The sequence below is a fragment of the Rhinolophus ferrumequinum genome, chromosome 10 (assembly GCF_004115265.2).
Source record: "Rhinolophus ferrumequinum isolate MPI-CBG mRhiFer1 chromosome 10, mRhiFer1_v1.p, whole genome shotgun sequence".
NCBI classification, from domain to species: Eukaryota; Metazoa; Chordata; class Mammalia; order Chiroptera; family Rhinolophidae; genus Rhinolophus; species Rhinolophus ferrumequinum.
Genome location: NC_046293.1, coordinates 78,251,826 through 78,273,866, shown reverse-complemented (window position 1 = coordinate 78,273,866; position 22,041 = coordinate 78,251,826).

Here is a 22,041-nt window from a genome sequence, read left to right as displayed (position 1 = left end):
GATTTTTGAATTGGAGTTTTGGATTTCTCCGGATAGATACCTAGGAGTGGGATTACTGGATCATAGGGTAGTTCCATTTTCAGATTTTTGAGATACCTCCATACTGTTTTCCATAGTGGCTGCACCAATCTGCAATCCCACCAACAGTGCACAAGCGTTCCCTTTTCTCCACATCCGCGCCAGCACTTGTTGTTGATAATGGTTTATTTTTGAGAGAAGACAGTGTGGTGCCAGAGGGGTGAAGTACTTTAACTTTCCATTTATGATTTTTGAGCCATTTGAGTGATTTATGTTACTTTTATTTTAAAACAATAATAAATATCTGGGTTTTTTTTTTAAAGTGTAACAATAACAGAAATTATAAACAAGATGTTGGTGGTGAGAACACATTTGATATTATTATAGTTAAATGTTTTAGGAAATGTTAGAGCCTACAATGATGCAGGTATTAGTTATCTGATATATCAGAATATTTATTATTTGAATATTATTCCTAATTAAAATAATAGTAAATATAAAAACATATGAAGCTTGGCCCTACAATAATGTATAAAAACTTTAGTTACATGATGGTTTCGGTGATTAGAAGAGATATTTACAAACTCTCAGAATAAAATAAGTTCAACTATAAACATAGATATAACACCTCAAATCTTTATTCAAGCTGTCATATTAAACAAAACTAACGTATCAATTATAGTAATGTAATACATAATAAATAATCATGATATTTTTTATAGGTGTACATTATGGATAATTAAGGTTAAATAAGATTTAGAAGAGAACCAGAAATTTGCTTTCGTAGGGATTATTGGATTGCTGAGACAGAGAGACCATTTTTTAATATACGACTAATAAATACATCTAGATTGAATTGTGTAATCTGGTTTACCAAGGAGAGGGATTTGTAGATCTCTTTTAATATGATTTGAAATTGAAGTTGGAATAATTATTTATTAATTATTACATGTTCAGAAAATTAAAAACAATAAATATCTGTCGAAGGAATTAATAAATTAATGAGTGAATAGGTTATTTGTATTAAGTATAGCACCTTACAATTTCTTATTATGAAGAACAAAAATATATTTTATTCTAAATAAAATATACCCACTCGCCTTCACGTAGGCCTAGTCTGCACGAATGAGTTCACATACATGGTGTGGAAAATACATTAAGAAAATTTGCTGTCATTATTTAGAATAAAATTAGCACAAAGTGAGTTGATGGTCAAGTCTAGGATATACTAAACTAAAGGCCTAAAGTGTTTGATAATTGGCTAAAAATTAAACCAATAATAAAATAGATAGAACTTACTGACATTGGTATATCTGTCTCTATAGAAAAATTAATTGAAGAGTCAGCAATAATCACGCTACGTTGATAATTTAGATATAATTTTTTAAAAAAAAAGTAGAGTCAATATTTTTCTTTGTTCTGAATTTTCTTATATTAAATTTTTCATGGATCAGATTAAATTATTACCTTGTATTGAGAAATCTGGAAGTCTCATATTTAGTGTTTTCAACCACACTTTAAATAAAAATATACATATTTGGACAGAATTCATAATGCCACGCCACATACAAAGAGGATCAATGCGAATATAATGACATATTTATATTTAGAATTTTTAATTATATATATATATATATATATATATATATATATATATATTTCTTGGTTGACAGAAATATCTAACTCAATTGAGTGTTTTTTTTTTTTTTTTTGGTTGATGTGTTTTTGTTTTCATTCCCTAAAGATTGTGTACTTTTAATGTTTACTTGTGAATATCCTGATGTCTGTTTAGTAAGCTATAATCTGCATATTGTAACATGAGAAGAACTCTTTTTTAGCTGAATAAATGTTTTCAGGGATTAATGATATTTTTACAAGCACACATATGTTCTCTAGTATAGAGAAGAAAACAAGTTTGAAGCTAACATTCCCTGTTTTCCCAGTGGTAATAACCTGTAACCCAATTCAATTTGCTAATGGGCTGCCCTGAAATAAATAAATAAAAAAAAATCCCTATAAAATACGCATATAATCTCAGAAGACAATAACACTGTCAGCCTGAATTAAAATGCCATCAGCCGATTCAGTGTGTTGAAAATATGAAAAGGTAAATATAAGGATCAGAGCCATTTAGGAGCTTACTGAAATTCCACTTGTCTAGGCCATTTTCATCATGTCTGTCAGCCTTTGTAGTAAGAAACAACTTTTAAATCTATGGTGTATACTAGCATATTCATTTAGGGATATGTTGTGACCTTTTCTTAATTGAAATACTTTGCCATTCAAGCTCAGTTCTTAAAAACTGTAATTTAGGAATTCAGCCATAACAATGTAGATTTCAGGCTCGTTATATGTTTAGCACACATTTGGATTCAGGAAGAAACATTTATTTGTGAAAATATGACATGCTTAATAAGATATGCATGAAAACAGATTAACAGACCATTATAGCTTTACTTATAGTTACATTAAATTCAAAAACTTACTGTCAGAGCATTCTAAAGCTTCCACAAATTAGTATATAAACAGCTAGGGGCATAAAAAAACAATTTGCCAAATGGTGAAATGTAGTTATTTATAATAAAATACAATTCAATTATTTATTCAAATATCCAGGATACAAATCCAATTTGTATCAGATTCTATTCAGCATAAATGATTATTGGCATCAAAAAAATTGAATACAATAAAAGGTATAATAGAGGCTAAAAAACACATATTCTATAGGTGAGCAAGGGAACTTGCATTTGATTATGTTGGAGAAAACCAGAGTGAAACATTTGAATAGTGTGTTAAAGAATAAATTCTATGTTACTTTTAAGAAACTTTTTGAAGTATAATTGTTTAGAGAAGCCTGTACCTTTTCAGAGACGCTTATTATAGGCTTTCTTATGAAAATAACCTTTTAAAGTAACATGCCTATAAATAGCTAAAACTTTCAAGAGAGTGCTACCTAGTTTCTTCCAAAAAAAAAAAATGTTTCTCAATATTCAACAACATATTCATGAAGTAGCATGTGTTTACTTCAAGGTCTCTCATTCCTGAGAGATACAGGCCCTAGCCTGCTTTGTTTGTGACAGTTAATAATATCCCAGAATTGAAAAGAACTATTATTTTTATATTAGCTATGCCCTGTTTCTATTTGGTGAATTAAGGCTCAAGCTTTCAAAGTCTTGCTTCATGAGCAAGCTCACTTTTTGGTTATTAAAAGCAATTTAGCTGCAGAGAAACTCAAGTAGCAGTGGTAGTCCATAAATCTGTTGATGCCTGAGGAAAGAAAGAGAATGAGACAGTTGCTAATTTGAATGGGACGTGGGTGGTGGGCACGCATGCTACTGTGAAAAGACAGGGCTTAGAAGAGCTCTTGTGAAAACTTCAAGTACACAACAGGAGCCTTAGTAAGAGATTTGCTTGAGAAGGGTAGAGACTTAACCTGAAGGACGGGACAAATTACCCGTGTAGTAGTAACCCTATCTTCTGGTGCTAATCTCTTTTTTTTTTATTTTTTTTTTATTAAATTTATTGGGGATGACAGTATTTAGAAAAATTATATAAGTTTCAAGTGTACAATTCTATAATATATCATCTATATATATATATATATATATATCGCATTGTGTGTTGTCCACCCAGAGTCAGTTCTCTTTCTATCACCATATATTTGATCCCCTTTTCTCTCTTCTACCATCTCCCCTCTCCCCTTATCCTCTAGTAACCACGAAACTGTTGTCTGTATCTATGAGTTTTAATTGTCCTGTTCGTTTGTTGCTTTCAGTTTTATATCCCACATGAGTGAAGTCACATGGTTCTCGACTTTTTCTGTCTGACTTACTTTGCTGGTAGTAATCTTTCTTCACAAGAGAGGAGTGCAAGAGAGTTAATCTCCAAGGACAGGCCAGTTGGGCAAGTTTCACAATGTTAGTGATACCCTGAAGTACCTACGCACACAGGTCAGGGGAACCCTAGCCTGAATCAGTGAGACAGTTTCAACTGGATAGAAACACAAAGAAAATGATGATCTAGTCCCTGTGGCTATCTAGGCAATCCATTTGTTCAAAACTATTTAAAGTTCATTGGCATTATAAAACACCAAAGCAAATTTGCTTAGTTCATTTTAAACTTGAAAAGAAAGATGGGTGGGGGGATAATTTGAGCACCTTCGTCTCAATGGGGAGCTGTAAATCAGTCTAGTACTTAAAACATAAAAGGAATTTATTTCACTGAAGAATGTCTCTTAAATTCGTAGTTCTATGGATGAAAGGTCTTTCTATAGAAACTGAAAAAGACATTATAGTAGAGCTGCTAGCAAAAAATCCATTTAAATTTAATTCTTTCATATGGGTTTTTTTAATGTACCAATAAAATTGGGTAGCTTTTGACTACCTTGTAAGCAACGGCATTACAAATGGGGTAATTTGAAAGTTTTCATTAACCAGTCCTCATGATTCTTCAAGGTAATAAAGGAGTAGGTTTCAGTGAAAAAAAAAAAAATCTTAATTAGTCAGGCTTGAAAATGGTAATAAACATGATGGGGCTGCATGGATGGCAAAGGATTCTTAGCAAGACGTAACAGGGTAGAATTAGTGCTGGAGCAATTATTGTTAGCAGTATGCTCATTTTCTTTGTGTAATTTATGGCCTTAATCACTTATAGGCAAATTTAATCACGAGGCGATGCTCTAGATATTTGGACTGAATAACATTGGCAGTTCACGGTGGATGAAAATTCTTCACACATGGCTTCTTCCTCCACAAAGGAAGTTCCTATAGCTTTTTATTTGTCTTTGATTTTTAAACTCAACAAAAGGAAAGAGGTCTGGCTTTTGAAAATAAGCCCTTGAAAAGGAGCCACAGACAGGTGTCAACAAGCCTAGGCCTGCTTTCTCATCCTGAAAGCAATGAATTTATTTTCTTTTCCTTTGTGATGAACAATAGATGTGGAGAAATAGACCCCAGGTTCATGTGAAATAGAGACTGAATGGATTGCTAATCAGCATTCTGACTTATGGGATGTTCCAGGGCAGATTCATCTGCCCTGGATGTTCTGACTGTGTTATACTGAGCCCAAGTACACAGCAAAAATATATACATTTAAAAGAATTGGTTGATGAATATAGGTGTGGGTGTCAGTTTCATGTTGGTGAGCCAAGACTGGTCTGACGAAATGCTTCATTGAACAGTTTGCCTAAAAACAGAATATTTACATAGTGAAGAAAGTTTCAGATAAAACTATATAAACAGCATTAATGGTGAGTTTCTTTAGACTTAGGTTCCAGCTGGCACGTTTCACGTCTTCTATTCTCATGTTATTGTATTTACACCTCCTACCAGGCAATATTATTCATTTAAATACCCATTATTAGACTGTGGGCTCATCAAGGAGAAAAACCGAATTTTATTTATCTTTGTATAGCCAATATCTGTCCTGTGCTTGGTATATAAAATATTTAACAAAAAGTGATCTTAATATAAATAGGACATAGTGAGTCCTCTGTTTGTTGAATAAATGACTTGATTGAGTCTTGAGGGATGAAATATATTTATTGCCTAGGTCATTTATAAGTTAGGTACGTGCTTCTATTATTATCCAAATCTTCCAAAGTCTCTTCAGTCACAGACACTATAGAAACCTGTACTAAAAAAAAATCTTTAGTTGAAAATACTTTTCTCAAGAAAACTAACTCACTAAAGATTTAGAGTTGTATAAGGTGTTGAGGAGGATTGGGGAAATACGGAAACAAGAGTCTTTGGAGGATGGATTTAGCAAATTATATTCATAAAATCCTAAAAATTCTTGGAAGATGGCTTTGTGGGTTTATTGGACTCAAGTGAAGAGACTGTGCAGCACTCATTGAGCTACCTGCAACATTTTCATGGTATACTCACAGATAACACAGAAATGTGCAAAAGATGATAGTGTAATGAAATGTTTTGGAAGTGAACAAACCCCTACACATAATGGATGTTGACTTGAAAAGCGATCTCTAATATGCCACAGCCTTTATCTTTGACTGTGTCTTATTTCACATTGGTAATTAATTTTAGTGATCCCAGCTTACCAAAATTTTTGAAAACACAATATTGGGAAGGAAAATTGGTACAGTGGATTTATGATGCCAAATAACACCATACCGAGAAGGGCACTGAAAAAGCCAGAGGTGTCTCAAAAGAGATCTGGGATAAAATGAAAACCATGCTATATGAAGACGTTCTGTAGAGAAAAGGGGAACCTCTAAAAGCTTTACGTAAGGGCAAACACTATGCTGTAGACCTCGAACAACAATTCCCTTTACCTGAGACTCCATAAGCCTTTCGAAGCCACCATCCAAGCTTCTTTTGCTGTGACACCAGGAAACTGCCCACGTTGACACTAGAGTTGCAAACTCTACAGTCAAATTCATTGCAATATGCTTTGTAACCTTCTTCCTTACAGCTTGACCATCATTCATTATGGAAACCTCTCTTTTACATACTGTCTACCCAACCTCACTCTCACACAGGACTGTTCTTTCTCTCACCCTCCTCCCCACTCCCCATACCTTTCAAATATGCCCAATGAATTTCTAGTCTAATGTTAAAAAATATTCACAAAACAAAGTAAAACAAAAAGCCACCTCTTTCTTAACAATAGTCCCAATTCTTGTTATCTAACTGCCTTGCTGGAATGAAACTCTTCTCTTAAATCTTTCCCAAGAAGAAAATATTTTCCTCATATGCTATATAAGGCCTGGAAGGGTGATTACCATTATTACTTTCCAAACGCTTACTCTTGGTTCTCATGTAATAATCTCTCTTAAGGGAAGTTTACAACCTCTGAACATGTCATTCTCTATTTTTCCTCTTTATAATCATCGGAAAACAGTTTAGCCACTCTCTCACACTGATAAAAAATTTTGGCATTTGAATCAATATTTTTATCTATCCTATGTTCTATAATCAACTATGGCAATTTCGAAATCCAGAAGAAAAACCTACTTATATGATTTCATAGATTCTTACTGCTTTGAACCCAGTCAGCTTCAGTTCAAATCTACTTTTCTTTTGTGTCAAAGATTTCATTCAGAACCTTTTTCACACACACACACACACACACACACACACACGCACGCATGCACGTGTTTCTCAACAGAAATTCTAAACCTCAAAATCTGCATCTCCTAACATTCTATATCTTTCATACACTCACCTGATCTTTGACCTCACAGAGTTCTCTAATCTTTTATAACCCATTATATTAGCCTGATCTTGAATTATCTAGATACTTAGTTAATCACTGAGCCTCATTCTCACAAGTACTCTCAACCTCTTGATACACATGTCTTCTACTACTAGAGAAAAACATGGACTTGCCTAGATTTAGGGCATTATAAATTAATTAAATCCAATTTCAGCTGGACTACAGGAACACTTAACCATTATATTTTTCTTGGTCAGTTACTTTTTCCTTTTTCTTCAGCACCTTTATTTTTGCACTTTATACACAATGTCCATCTCCACATGTTTAACAACTTCACATGCATTTTTATATAAAATTGAGGTTCTAACTCAGCTACAAATCATTTGTACAAAATGATTTATATCTGCACATGCTTTTATTTTCTTCTTCCAGGATCACAATATGAGGTTGTGCTCATCCTGTACAAGTTAAACAACTTATCTCTACCCATCATCTTCAGTCTCTTCTAGGATCTTTATCCTTCAAGTTTACCTTCTCTCTCTTATATATTTAACTTTTCCCATTTCTATTGGTTCTTCTCTCTCTCTCTCTTTCCATATGTGTGTGTGTGTGTGTGTGTGTGTGTGTATGTATATATATATGTGTGTATATATATATATGTATATATATATATATACATGTAATTTTCAAGGTTCTCAATTCTAAGCAGTCTTTCCAATGACTCAATTGATACCAACCTATCTTTTCACAGTTCTGCAATGGTCTCTTAATTTATGCTTCCTAGTCTCTCTTTCGGCTCTGTCATAAGATTTCTGTCCTTGAATGATCAGTCTTTTAGTTCCATGCTCACAGCCTCTTTGGCAATATCATCACTCATCATTTTAACAAAAACATATAAATTCATTAGCCCAAACTGGGTATTTCCATGTTAGACCCTGAACCTACCTTCCAGAATAGTTAGTAGTATCTTAAACACAATATGATCAATGCCAAATTTTGTATCATCTCCAGGTCCCATACCTACTATTTATGTAGAAAACCTCAGTTAACGAAACTTTTGTCTACAGAGATTCTGATTCCTGACACCTTTGAGAAAACTTAGACCCTGCTTTACCTCTCACACCTAATTAATGAAATCCTGCTAATTATGCTTTCTAACTGTCTCTGCTTTCCTTTCCTATAGCAACTGCTAAAGTTCCAAGCTATTATTATATATTACTTGAACTACTGAATTAACCATTTAATTGGGTTGCTTACCTTCATTCTTACCTGCCTTTAATCTACCTTTGATTATACTGCTAAGTAACAGAACATGAAAGCATGTTTGATTTACATAAACAGAGTCTGATTTAACTATATTTGAAAGTAGCTTCAAAGAGCAATTAACATTATTTCTATACTTGGTGAATGATCTGGCATGTTGTTCTTCAGGTTGCTAATTATAGAATAAGATTAGTCTGTAAAAAAATTTTTAAGTTCCTCACATATGGTTGTAATGCAATATAGCCACCCACTACCACCATCACAACAAGTGGAACTACGACTGGCTTTCATAAGGGAATAAATGATCCATTGACATACACTGTCAGAGAAAATCTGTTTAAACTTCTGTTTCACTACTGCGCTTGGCTCCTTTTGACAACAAAGACATTTACCCTGGCCCAAGAACAACAGGACTAAAATAACTTTTGAATATGGAAGTTAAGGAGGAAATAGAATAAGTTTCTGATTTTGGACACTGGAAATAGCTTTGAATGTAATCTGGACATTGGGCCTGTAGTTTAAACCAGATCATGAATCCTTAGTGGATAGAGAAAGCAAGGTATAGCTTTGACTTAAAAGGACTGAGCTCCGCAAAGCCACAGAGTGAGACATTTCTAAAAGAGTTCCCTCCTAAATTGAATGATTCTGGTATCTAATTAACTACTGGACCAATCTGCTGCCCATCAAAAATATATACTCTTAAAACATTTATCATACTGTTAAATGATATTTTTTAATAAATGGTAATAAGTTCCACTATTGAGAAAAAATCCTGGAAAAGGTTAAATGTCAAGATTCCATTCCAAAATCGGATACCCTTTCAGGGGAAAAAAAAAGAAAAAAGAAAGAAAATTGCCCAAATTGGGAAAGGAGATTGATTACTGGATACCCTTTTAGTGGGCACTCTGGCTTTTATCTGATTCTCCAAGTGTGTGTAGCTTTAACCGGCTTTCTGTTGATTAGGCCATTTTACAGCTCTGTAAGAGTAGAAGGTAGCTTATTAAAAAATGGCAGCAGTCCAAATCAATATGGCCCAGTAAGAAAAGCTAAAATTGATTTCTGCCCTGTAGAAGAGATGATACCAAATATTACCTAATGCTGTTATATAGAAAATCCAGCAGTTTTGCATTTATTAGCAAATTAATTTCAGCATTCTGGAGTCCCAATTCTCCTTTGAATTGCTTATAACATCTTACTGGTTCCCTTAATTAATGAGTTAAATAAAATCTTTGACCCATGTTTATTTTATGTGAGAGACATTTTACCTTTTTTGAAAATTATAACTTAGAAGCTTTCAAAAGAAAACTCTAGTAAGTCTAATCAATAAATTCGGTGAACCCTCTGATTGGAAGGTACAAAGATTTTGTTGCATAGTCACTGAAAGTGACTGACTTATTTCACATAGATTCTACACATCAAGAAGATGAAGTAGGAAAATCTTGCCAAACAAAATGATTTTATACTCTGCTAGCTAGATGTGTAGTATTTCTAAACATAGAAATCTTTCATTTAGATTTTGCCTAAAGGCACGGCACCAGGTGCTGGATATTTCTTATGATTTGTTTCTATGTGAATGTTTCTTGCATTTGTGACTAGAGGTGTGGAACTGGTAAAAGGATCTTTGTGATGCAGACGAATGTAGATTGGAGTAAACGTCTCTGAAGTTAAATTGCTTGGGCTTTTTAATGAACGTTACAGTGTATAATCACAAAACAATGATAAAAACAAATAAATAAAATTTTCCCTCCTCAAAATGTCTCTTCTGTCCTTATATGTAATCAAATGCAGTTTGATTCTACAAACATTTTTTTTTTTTAATGCATCTACTTTGGTGAACATGGCAATGTATTGGGTCCGTGCAGTGCTAAAAGAACTCATTTTTCAATGGAGCTCCAAATCAAGTAGAAAAGAATGAAATCCTAACACATCAGCTTGCCACGTATAGATGATTGTTATGCTTTGTGAAATAATATGGTGCTGGGATTTATTCCTTTCCTTCAAATGTACATTCAGATTAATATGATAATAAGAGACCCCACCAACATCTTGATAACTGAGCATCAGCACTTTCTAGGAACCCACCGCAGCGCCACAGTGAAGAAAAGGAACGGCATATCTACTTACTAAGATGGCAGCTGATCTCCTGAGTGACAATGACCTTCCTAGATGACACTGAATTCAAATGTTTGATAATATAATCTGTTAAGTTAGAGTTGTCCCAAGTGAATTTTTTCTTTTATTTTTATTTTAAGTTATATCAAAACTAAAAAAAAAAAAATCTAATCATTTTAAAGGAATAATAATTGTTAGAAGGTCATCACCACACAGGAAAACTGGGATTCATAGGAAAGAAAGCAAACGAGAATATACTGCTGTTGCTCTCATCTTGGTTCACCATAGTGAAAATGCAATCAGAACAGTACATGACAATGTGTGGTACAGCTGAAGAAAAAGCTAAATCTGCAACACCCATGTGCATGACAAAACCTGGACAGAAAAATTTTTATAAAGGGGAAACAGGATAATAAATCCATGGCTATAGACTGGTGCCATATGAAGTTTTACTTTTCGCTATAAATGTTTCTGTTAATCAGGTAATGTGATATCGGAAAAATAACACAAAATGCTGTTCTCTTATTCTGCTACCATTTTAAAATTTCTTTTGAGAAAATTCAACTCAATTTACATTTTTAAATCATGTTTCAATTTTTAAGAATATCCTTCATATGAAAATTAAATGGTGATCTTAATAGAGACACAAATTATATATTATGGAAAGAAAAAGAAGGGTGTGAATAACTCCACCAGGAATGGCTTCATAGCTTGCCTACAAAACAATGGTAGAGATGAGAGTGAATGGAATACTAGAAGGAACTCAGGATAGTTAATAGTTAATAGTTTTGCTTGCTTTTCTAGTGAAGAATACATAGAAGAAAGCACAGTAAATTGGGTTTGGGGCCTGATTGTAAAGAGCATCAAATGTCACACTTAACTGTTAAAATTTTACTCTCAGTTCACTTTTAAATTTATTGAGTGGCAATGGGATACGATCAGGACTATGGTTTAGGTAGATTACATTGACCAAATTTTCAAAGGAGTCATTATTGGAGGTCAAGACTGAAGTGGAAGGAACCATTAGAAGGCTTTTCAATGAATAAGGGAAAGATGAAGATTGCTCTACAATAGTTTCTGTGGAAATGAAATAGACATATTTCTGAACTTATAGGTGGCAGTATTTTTGTCTTTCATAATGAAATATAATTGGTTAGTTTTTACCTATAGACATTATCCCAGAGTAAACTATTTTTATTTGCTGTTACTTTTAACTTAAGCCTCATTCAATTTGTAACATGACAATGAGTTTGCCATGTGTGGTTCTAAACAACTGTGCTGATTTATATTATGGCCTTTTGAAATTGCAATGGTCATGTGTTTTAACTAAGAAACTTGTAATGTAAGCATAATAATGCTTCCCTTCTACCATTTCATAGATCTGAAAATTAATAAAAAAAATAATTGCTCTGAAAAAAAGCTTTGGTTTCCTTAGAACTCTAAAAATAGTCATACCTAGAATTTTCTTTTTAATACTAATTTTTCCACTGTTCTTTATATAAATTCTAGTGAATGTGCTGAAGGCCTAGTAAAAATCTGGAGGTCATATTATAAATCAGATGTTTAAATAATCTGACTTTTACTTTTTCTTTATTTTATTCTCAGGGACACTTTGCATCCCTGTGGCAGAGGTGTTCACTTCAGTCATTCAGTAAACACTTACTGAGCACTGCAACATATAAGTGAATCAGCTACTCGCAGCTTATGAAAGCCAGCTGTTAAATATTTAGGAATTTTGCCAGCTGGTTTGCTAAGCCTGAAATCAAACCCTTAAGTGTTAGACCCTTGATTTCAATGATGACCTGGCCTCGGGACCTTACGTCCAATAGGAGCTACCATTCATTGAGGGCTCACTCTGTGCCAATCTAAGTGCTTAGCACTGAATATGCCTCACATAGTCAATCCTTACAACTACCCTAGGAAGGAGAAACTATATCCACAGATACATGAGGAGACTGAGGTTGAAGATGATAAATAGCTTGACAGAACTCACGTGACTTGAAAGTGGTGGAACTAGATTCATGCCGAGTCTATGTACTTTAAAGCTTGGCCTCTATTGATTACCATCTACAGAAACCCATAAGTGGTGGGAAAGACAGTTGAGTGGGAAAGTGGGACACAGAGGTTATGGGCAGAGGATGGATTTCATTAAGAGGGATACTTGAGCTGCCTGACACTTAAAAGAAATTTTCTCCTGAAGGGGCAGAGGTTTCAGGCATTCTGGAAAGCAGCAGGAGTACGCTAGGTGTGGAAGAGTACAGCAGCTTCTGGGAATTTTATGGAGCAACTCAGGAGACTAGGGTTAGAGAAACTGTGTATCGATTGAGCCTGGAAGATGAAGAGCTTCACATCCTGTTCTAAGGGGCTTTGGTTTTATCTCAAAGGCCCTGGAAGGACTCTGAGCAGGGAGTTATATGATGAGATTGACAACGTCTCTGCCCAGTAAGAAGCCGTCACAGAAGTGGGGAGGCATATACAAAGACTGGAAAATAATAAGCACTGATATAGCAACAACGTATAAATAAGTTTGATTTAGTGTGCTGGGTACATCAGTGCTTGAGAAAAAGCATAGAAAAGAGTGATGAAGGTCAGGTATGGTTAATAAGGAAAGGCTACCTGGAAGAGGTTTGTTTGGAGTCCAGGTTTGATATGAGAGAGACGTGGAGAAATAAAATAAGGACAGAAAGAAGCATCATAAGTAGAAGCAATAAAACCAAGAAGCAAGAGGAAGAAGTTCTATTGGGAGACAAGGAGTGGGGTTGTATGAGAACGAAAGATGAAATTATTTCTATTATGTAATTCATTCAGGAATGATAGGGAAAAAAATCTGTGTCATTATTTTGATAAAGAAACAGTAATGTTTTCAGAGATTTTAATCAATTTTATAATCATGTGGCTATATCAATTAACCCCTTGAGAAAATTCTCACTTAAGATACACATGTGTAAACATATTAACAAAAACTTGGTAAGAAATTTCAGTGTTTTGTGAGACATAAAATAATTAAAACAGACTTTGATTTTAGAAGTGAGTAAAGGAGATAAGCTTACCACACATAGAAGTATGTGACAACATTTGCTGATACAAGTCTATATTTACATTGACATATACAAAATAAATAGAAAGCACAAATAAGTGCAGAGAAAGCAGTACTGTTCCCTGGAGGAAAGATGTATAGTAAGCAATAGTGATTCTTCTCTTGAAGTACATAGAGTTACATTCCCCAGAGCTAACTGGGAAAGGTGTTACCTTCCAAGAAATTCTTATCTGAGATAAGATAAGGAGGAATCTGCCAAAACCAATAAAAAGCCCTGACAGCTTCTTTCTTTCTTCCATTGATTCCTGAGAAAATGAGTAATATCTCAGGAGGGAACGTGAATTACATCTCTAGTTACTTTGAAGTCTTAGGTTGATGTCTGAAGGATTCAGGGCAGAGAAGTTGGATTGTACAGATCAAGTAATATCTTTATCTAATTGAAAAGTGCATTTTGGAGACAAAGAAGCATTTGGATTTCAGGCCATGCAGATGATACAAAAAAAAAAAAAAAAGTAAAAAAGAGTGATTGTATTTTCTGAGCTACTGCTCCTCATTTCAGAATGATGGATGTCAGAGAAGGAAAATGGAACATTTCAGGAGAAAATGAAAGGAACTAAAGTTAAGGTTTTTTTTCATCTGCTGCTTCCCATAGGAAGGCTTTCTATTCATTCTTGTCACCTTTCTCATTTTAGATTATTTTTTCTTTGGATGAAAAGAGAGAAAGCACACTTTTATATATTAAAATATCACAAACATAAATATAGGAGGGGTTGATAATTTAGGAATTCAATTGTATTGCTATTTTAAAAGAAGAGCCAAATAAATAGAATGAAATACAAGCAGTATTAATGTAAATTCCTACACTTAGGTACAGAAATTAGTTTGACAAGTACGGGATGATAGAAAATTGGCGTAACCGCTTTTGGGGTAAAAAAAAAAAGAAAAAAAGAAACCACCTGGGTGGATAAAGTTGATTTTACAATTCTATATAAGCCAACTGTGTGATGTGGCAGCCAAAATATCTAACAAATCCTCAAACTGCATTAGCAAAATTATAGAGGCCAGAGAAAGCAAAGTAATAATTCTCTGGCTCTCTGCTTTGCCCAGACCACAACTGAAGCTATGTGTTAATTTCCAGACCCCAATGACAGGTAATTATAGTATATTCCCAGGAATATAATCAGTTGTTAAGTACTATGGAAACCATGGCATATGAGGTACAGTTGGAAAAAAAATTGTTGTGCTTCACTTGGGCAAGAAGACATTCTTTATAGATGCTGCCTTCAAGTTTTTGAATGACAGTCATGAGGTAGAGTTTCTATTTTTGACAAGTAGCTTTTGAATTGTGATTAATGCCAATTTAGAGAAACATTTCAGGGAAAAAGATGCTGGGTTTATATACGGGAGGTCTTTTTAAAATTTGAACTATCAATGCATGGGCTACTTCACGAAGCAGTTGCAGGTCACTAAATATATTCCAGATAGAGATAGCTGGAGATCAGGAATATGTGCCTGACTCAGCTACTACCAGCTTATGAAAGCCAACTGTTAAATATTTAGGAATTTTGCCAGCTGTATATGCCTGAAATCAGCAAACTATGGGAATATTTACACTAGAGACATTGGCAAGCACTATCACGCAACTGGATTGTTACAGATGAGGTGAGGGCAATGGACAGAGTTTTCATCATTCCAAATCTAAAAACCTATGGTTATATTAATATATAAGTAGCAGAATATAAGTTGACTTTAAAATTTAAAAAAAAAAGAAGGATATAATACGAGTAATAAAGTCAGGGGAATTAGTGAAGGAGTAAAATGGCAAGAATAAATGAAAAATAAACACTAGGGCAGTGGATTATGTTCTGTGTGAATAGGGGAAAAAAAGAATGAGGGAGAACTTTCTAAATATTTTGAATTAGGCGATTGTGAAATGTGCTTCCTTGTTGGGAGGAAGATATAATATCTGTTCTTTTTTCTTTTAGAGATAGATATATTAAGGAGCAAATGATAAAATTATATCCAGAAATTGCCAAATGCATTAACTACATATTTCGAATCTAAGAAATGAGACTATCTTCCAAAAACGAAAATATACTTTCACTGTGTTTTTCAGAGTTAAATGTAAACGCTACATGAGATCACTGCTTCTGTAACATGAATTTATATTCTTCATTCTATAATTTAGAGATGGGCTAATTATTCCTACATTTAATCATAAACATAAATTATCTTAATTCCAGGGGTATTTAAGATTCTTTTCATATGGGTGGCCCTTTTGATATATACTTAATTAGTGCCTGACTTGAATGTTTTTGCTGAAATAGCCACATTAAAATGTTCTGTGAAAACAAAGCTCTCGTAGCCCTTCATGTTAAAAATAATGATAATAGTAATAATGAATTAACCATCCCACATTTCAAACTGTGATAGTTTTGAAATAAAAAAAAGGTAATTGCTATGTGAAATTTTAATAAACTTTTATAGATACTTCATTTCAATGAGGAAGGGAAACTTTTCCAATGTGAAAATTTTCCTTTCTACTCTCCATCACAACAGCACAATAAGGAAATAAAAACACAAAACTCCATATTTATCTCTTTTCTCTTTGAGTACCTACAAAATTATGTATGTGTATGTTCCTGGTATGCTGATAATTACATTATGACTCACATGTTATAATTATTTTTACATTAACTAAAATTCTACTACTTATTGGATCCTTAAAAACAATGTCACTTTTGTGCACACACAAAACTATTTACAATAACATTCCCGTGGTACATATTAAATAAATATTTTTGAATGAGGGAGTTAGTTCAGCCTTTTCTGTTAAATAAAACGAGTGACATGCTGTTTTTGTGGATGCATCCATAAATGATATCAGCCATTACTCTACTATTTTCCCCATAGTCTGAGGTGCTCCTTTTCTGTGGTCATCGTTCACAGCGTTGATTTAAAATTTATACATAAACGTTAAGCTATGATTTTTTTTTTGTAGAATGAAGTTGTGAATGAACAAGTATTATGTTTAATGAGATCTAAAATAAATATACGTGTAATAATTTCACCAAAAAATATATATTCCTATACAAATAGTACACACATTTCCTATACAAATATACAGAAACACACATATATGTGTGTGTTGATATATATATATATATATATATGTTTATGTAAAAAGCATGATATACACATACATATGTAAAATACAGCTCATTATCCATATATATATATATATATATATATATATATATATATATTTGTTAGACCAATCATTTATTCATTCAACAAATATTTAAGGAGTGCTTACTGCTTACCAGGTACTGTTTTAAGTGCCTTTGATACATCAGTGAATGAAAAGAAAATAAAGATGCTTGTCCTAGTGGAGCTTACATTGTAGTAGAGGAAATAGCCATTGAACAATAAATATACATTTTAAAAAGTGCTTAATATTTTTCGTGAGAAGGTAATGTTCACTATGGAAGAAAAAAGAATAAAGGGGCAAGGTACAAACAGGCATACCAGTTTGGTGACTATTTCAGACTGTAGTTTGGACCAAGGACAAGGGTTAGATTCAATGTACATTTTTTGAGGTTAACAGGATTCCTGACAGAAGAGGTATGAAGTGTGAGAAACAAGAAGGAGTCATGAATAATGCTAAGGTTCTGAGCCAGAATTACTATAAAGTGTTAGACAACTCAGTTGTGGAAAGCTGTGCATGTAGCAAGTTTGGGAAGTATGTCAAGAGCAGAAATTAGGAAATTCCAAAAGAATGACCAAGGATAAGCCCATTACATGGGTGAAATGATTCATAGATTTCAGACCACAGAATGAGTCTGAACAAGAACTAACAGACTTTGTTCAAATGAATTGGAAAATAATGATATTTTTCTCCTTAGTTATCACAAAATGGTAATTAACATATATTTTATAATAATTCACATAAATTATAGGATGTCTGACAACATTTTTTTTCTGTATCTTTCTTAACAATAGTATCATACATGCAATTAAGAATTTATCCTTTTTATGGCATTAAATTCCTAAGGGAAGGAACTCTTCAAAGGGTTGAATACTTATTGGTGTTGCAGTTAAGGATTCAGTGTGTCCACCATTTGACTATGCTCTTTCCAACTGATGCTGCTTTATCAGGTTTGTATGAGCTGTGAATCTTCCCCACTGGATAATAAAGTGCCATTAGTTTTCATTTTCATTCAGTAGAGTTTATTATTTTATTAACTGAAATTGGGATTAAACTGACTTTTACACCGCTAATATATAAATGACCAGTTGAGCAAATGAATCCTATACAAAGAACAGATGACCTCAAGATCCATCCATGTTGTCACAAATGACACTATTTCATCTTTTCTTGTGGCAGAGTAGTATTCCATTGTGTGTATATACCACATCTTCTTTATCCAATCATCTGTCAATGGATCTTGAGATTATTAAGCTAAGTGAAATAAGTCAGACAGAAAAGTTGAGAACCAAATGATTTCACTGATATTTGTGATATAAAACTGAAAGCAACAAAGGAACAAGACAAACAAATAAAGAAACAAAAACTCACAGACACAGACAATAGTTTAGTGGTTACCAGAGGGTAAGGGGGTTGGGGGCTGGTAGATGAGAGTACACGGAGTCAAATATATGATGATGGAAGGAGAACTGACTCTGGGTGGTGAACATACAATATGATATACGCATGATGTATTACAGAATTGTGCACTTGAAACCTGTGTAATTTTACTAACCATTGTCACCCAGATAAATTTTAATTAAAAAAAATAAAACAAATAACCTTTTTGATCAGCTAAAGTGAACGAATGTTTCCCAAGTACATTATTGTAGTACTGCTGCACCACTACATACAGGTAAAAAGTGTACCTTGTTCTAAGCAATGCGATAATACCAAAAATAGACACACCATGATTCCATCCTCCAAATGCTCACAGTCAGAGATTAGGTAGTTGAGAGGAAACCCAAGAAAGACCTGCTAAATAAGAGCTTTATAGAAAGAATATGTTTCATCGTGGGTCTGAGGGAGTGATTAATTCTGATAATGCGATTACGGTAGCAGAGGCTAAGTAGCCCAGGTAAGGATGGGCTTAGTTGTTGATTATTTTTGTTTATTAAAATAATATCTCTGTTAGACATTTATTCTTGTTTGACTTCCGATCTCATTTATAGAACCAATTTATTGACCCAGATAGACTAGCTTGGGCACAAGTAGAATGCAACTTTATTCTTTTTCACCTCTATTTTTTGGATTGTATCTATAGATTTGTTATTAGTTTGTTTTTCCTAGATGAAATTGGGTAGATTTGACAGCTTTTAGCAAATTTTCAAATAACAACAACAACAACAACAAAATATTATATTCAATTTAAAGCTATTTCTCTACCTCGGCTCACACCTGTCACAGGCTTTAATGGGGAAGAAAGTTATGGCTGACTTTTTTTATCTTGATCCACTTCCTACCTTACTCTCTGGCACTTCTTACCTCACATTTCTGTTCTCTACAGTGTCATGTATAGGGGAATAGAGAAGTGGTAAAGGGACAAAAAAGGTCTTGGGTTCAGTTACAACTTAATGCTGGGTTTTTGTATTGGATGCTGGCTTTCTTTCTTTCTGTCTCTTTTTTTTTTTTTTTTTTGCTTATGAGATGCTTTTGTGGTTTCATCTGTAGCCTCCTCTGCTGGAATTTTAACTGTTAAAAGGTAACGCTTGTTATAGAAATGCAGCATGCTTCTAGGGCTCATGAAAACTGATAGCAGAAATTTGCAATTCATGTTGGCAACTTGACATCTACCACAGTAGGAATATTTACATAATGGCAATTGGAAAATACTGCAAATCAGGTCTTTTAAATATATTTTTTTTCAAGGAAGAAGGCCTGGCAATTGTTAAATATGTACCAGCACACCACTTTACATATTGCTTCATCAGGCCTCTTCAGATGGCCTTTTGTTTAAAAGTGCTTTTGAGGAGTGATTTTATGAACCAGTCTTTGTCTCTTGACTTTAAGACCATAATATAAACTTTCAGAATTCTTCTCTTAAAGAGTTCCTCGCTTTGGGAAAGTGGGAAAGGAAATAGAATATACACATCATGACAAATCTTTCCGTAAAAATCCCTCACTATCAGCATCCAATGTCCAATTACATTTTCTTAGGCATTTCTTATAATAGACTCATGTCTTCTGATCTCTTCTAGTGCCTCGTCTGAAAGTGGAAAAGACTGGTCTGTAAATGACTTATTTACAACGTCAGATGCAAAATATAGAAGCTGTGATTTCCTTTAGTTGTGGCTAATAATAGTGTTTCTGGAGGCAAACAATACCACAATAATAATGGTTATTACTGTGGTACTATTATTACTATTATTATCATACTTAAATGCTCCCATTAGTGGGACTAATGGGAGGACTGCTTTAAAAGCATTATATACATTACAGATATTCACTTAGTTAATTCTCACAGCACTCATGACAACTACTATGATTATTCTCACATCATAGATGAGAAAACAGGCACAGAGAGGCTAAGTAATTTGCCCTGGACCTAATATATATATTAGGAATATGTATATTCCTAATTAGCCTCTCTGGGCCTCAGAAGAAATAAAAAGAATTAGTACTCTTTGAAAACATTTTGTATCTATAAGCTGGGTATACATACAAAATTCATTAAAGCCGTATGACTGTATCACAACTTCTGAGGTAGGTGTTACTATTTGATTTCATAAAGTGAGACTACTACATGTGTAATAACACAAATAAGATCTCAGCATTAGTAAGAGATGTCTAGTATTTGAACTAGTTCTTTATGATCTCAAAATTCACATTTTCAAAATTCACCATGGTGTTTTGCAGGAACTGACAATAAGTCGTTTTTGTGTTGTTTTTTTAATCCTCTTCATAGAACCCCATACACAATTTATTCTCAGTTTATATGAAATATCAATTATTTAATATTAAAAACTGAGGACTTTTGAGTCATTTATATATAAAATATAAAGACATAATTAAAATAAAGGACAAATTAAAATAATTGAGCATGCTAATATATGAGAAATAGTAACTGACATGTATTGAGTGCTTATGGTATGCAAGGCACTGTTCTAAACTTATACTATCTCATATTTGCAAACTATTCTAATACAGAGTTTCAAAAATGTTTATACTGCTAACTTCTGATGCATATTTGTTGGAATTATCTATTTGCTTAACAACTATTCGAATTTCTAACTCCCCTCACCCCATCCCCTGTATTTAGCTCCTCTACATCATATTCTACACTCTGATAGACTCTATGATGGTTAATTTTATGTGTCAACTCGACTGGGCCATGGGATTTCCAGATGTTTGGTGAAACATTATTCTGGGTATTTCTGTAAAGGTGTTTTTGAATGAAATTGACCTTTAAATCGGTAGACTGAGCAAAGCAGGTTGTTCTCCCTAATAAGGGTGAGTGTCTTCCAGTCAGTTGAAGGCCTGGATAGAACAAAAAGGCTGAACCCCTCGAGCAGGAAGGAATTCTCCCTGTTTGACTGCTTTCAAACTGGGGCATTGGATTTTTTTTTTTTTTTTGGTTTTCATATTTGAACTGAGAATTTAGCTATTCCTGGGTCTTGAACCTGTCAGCCTTTGCATTGGAACGACACCACTGGCTCTCCTGAGTCTCCAGCTTGCCAACTCTGCATATCTTGAGACTCATCAGTCGCTATAATAGTGTAAGCCAATTTCTTATTAAAAAAAAGCAAACAACTATTTATTTATATGTGTCTCATTAAAAAAAACTATTTATTTATATGTGTCTCTGTCTATGCGTGTGTACAGATATAGATATATCCCTCCTATTGGTTCTATTTCTCTAGAGAACCCTAATACAGAATCCAATGTAGTTCTAGCCCATATGCTATGTAACTATTGTTTCCTGCTAAAGTTTGGCTGGAATAGAGCTTGGTGAGAGAGGGGAATATTACCATTGTGTAAACACTGTGTATACAGACTTTCTGTTCTTCCCTCTTTTTATTTCAACTTTCTGGATTCTTCTCTTGGAATGCCACATCGTTATTAAACGAAACACAAGGATGAGAAGCAAGAGAGGCTCTGAAAGTGCTGTCCTATTCCTTTTCAACCCACCATGGATTTATGTGTCCATTCAACAAACAGTTATCGAGGACTTATTCTGTATCAGACATTGTGCTATGTGCTGTGAGGGATAAAACGATGCCCTTAGAAAGCTGAGCCTAAAGGACAGTCAGGAAATGACATTGCATGAATGCCAGTTCAATCAAAAAATATTCTTTCATAGATGCTGAATTTAACTCGGGATTTAAGTCATTAGGGACTTTAAAAAAGAAAAGAAGTATGTACTTTTAAACAATACACAGTATCAAACCATAGATATTTTTAAATTAGC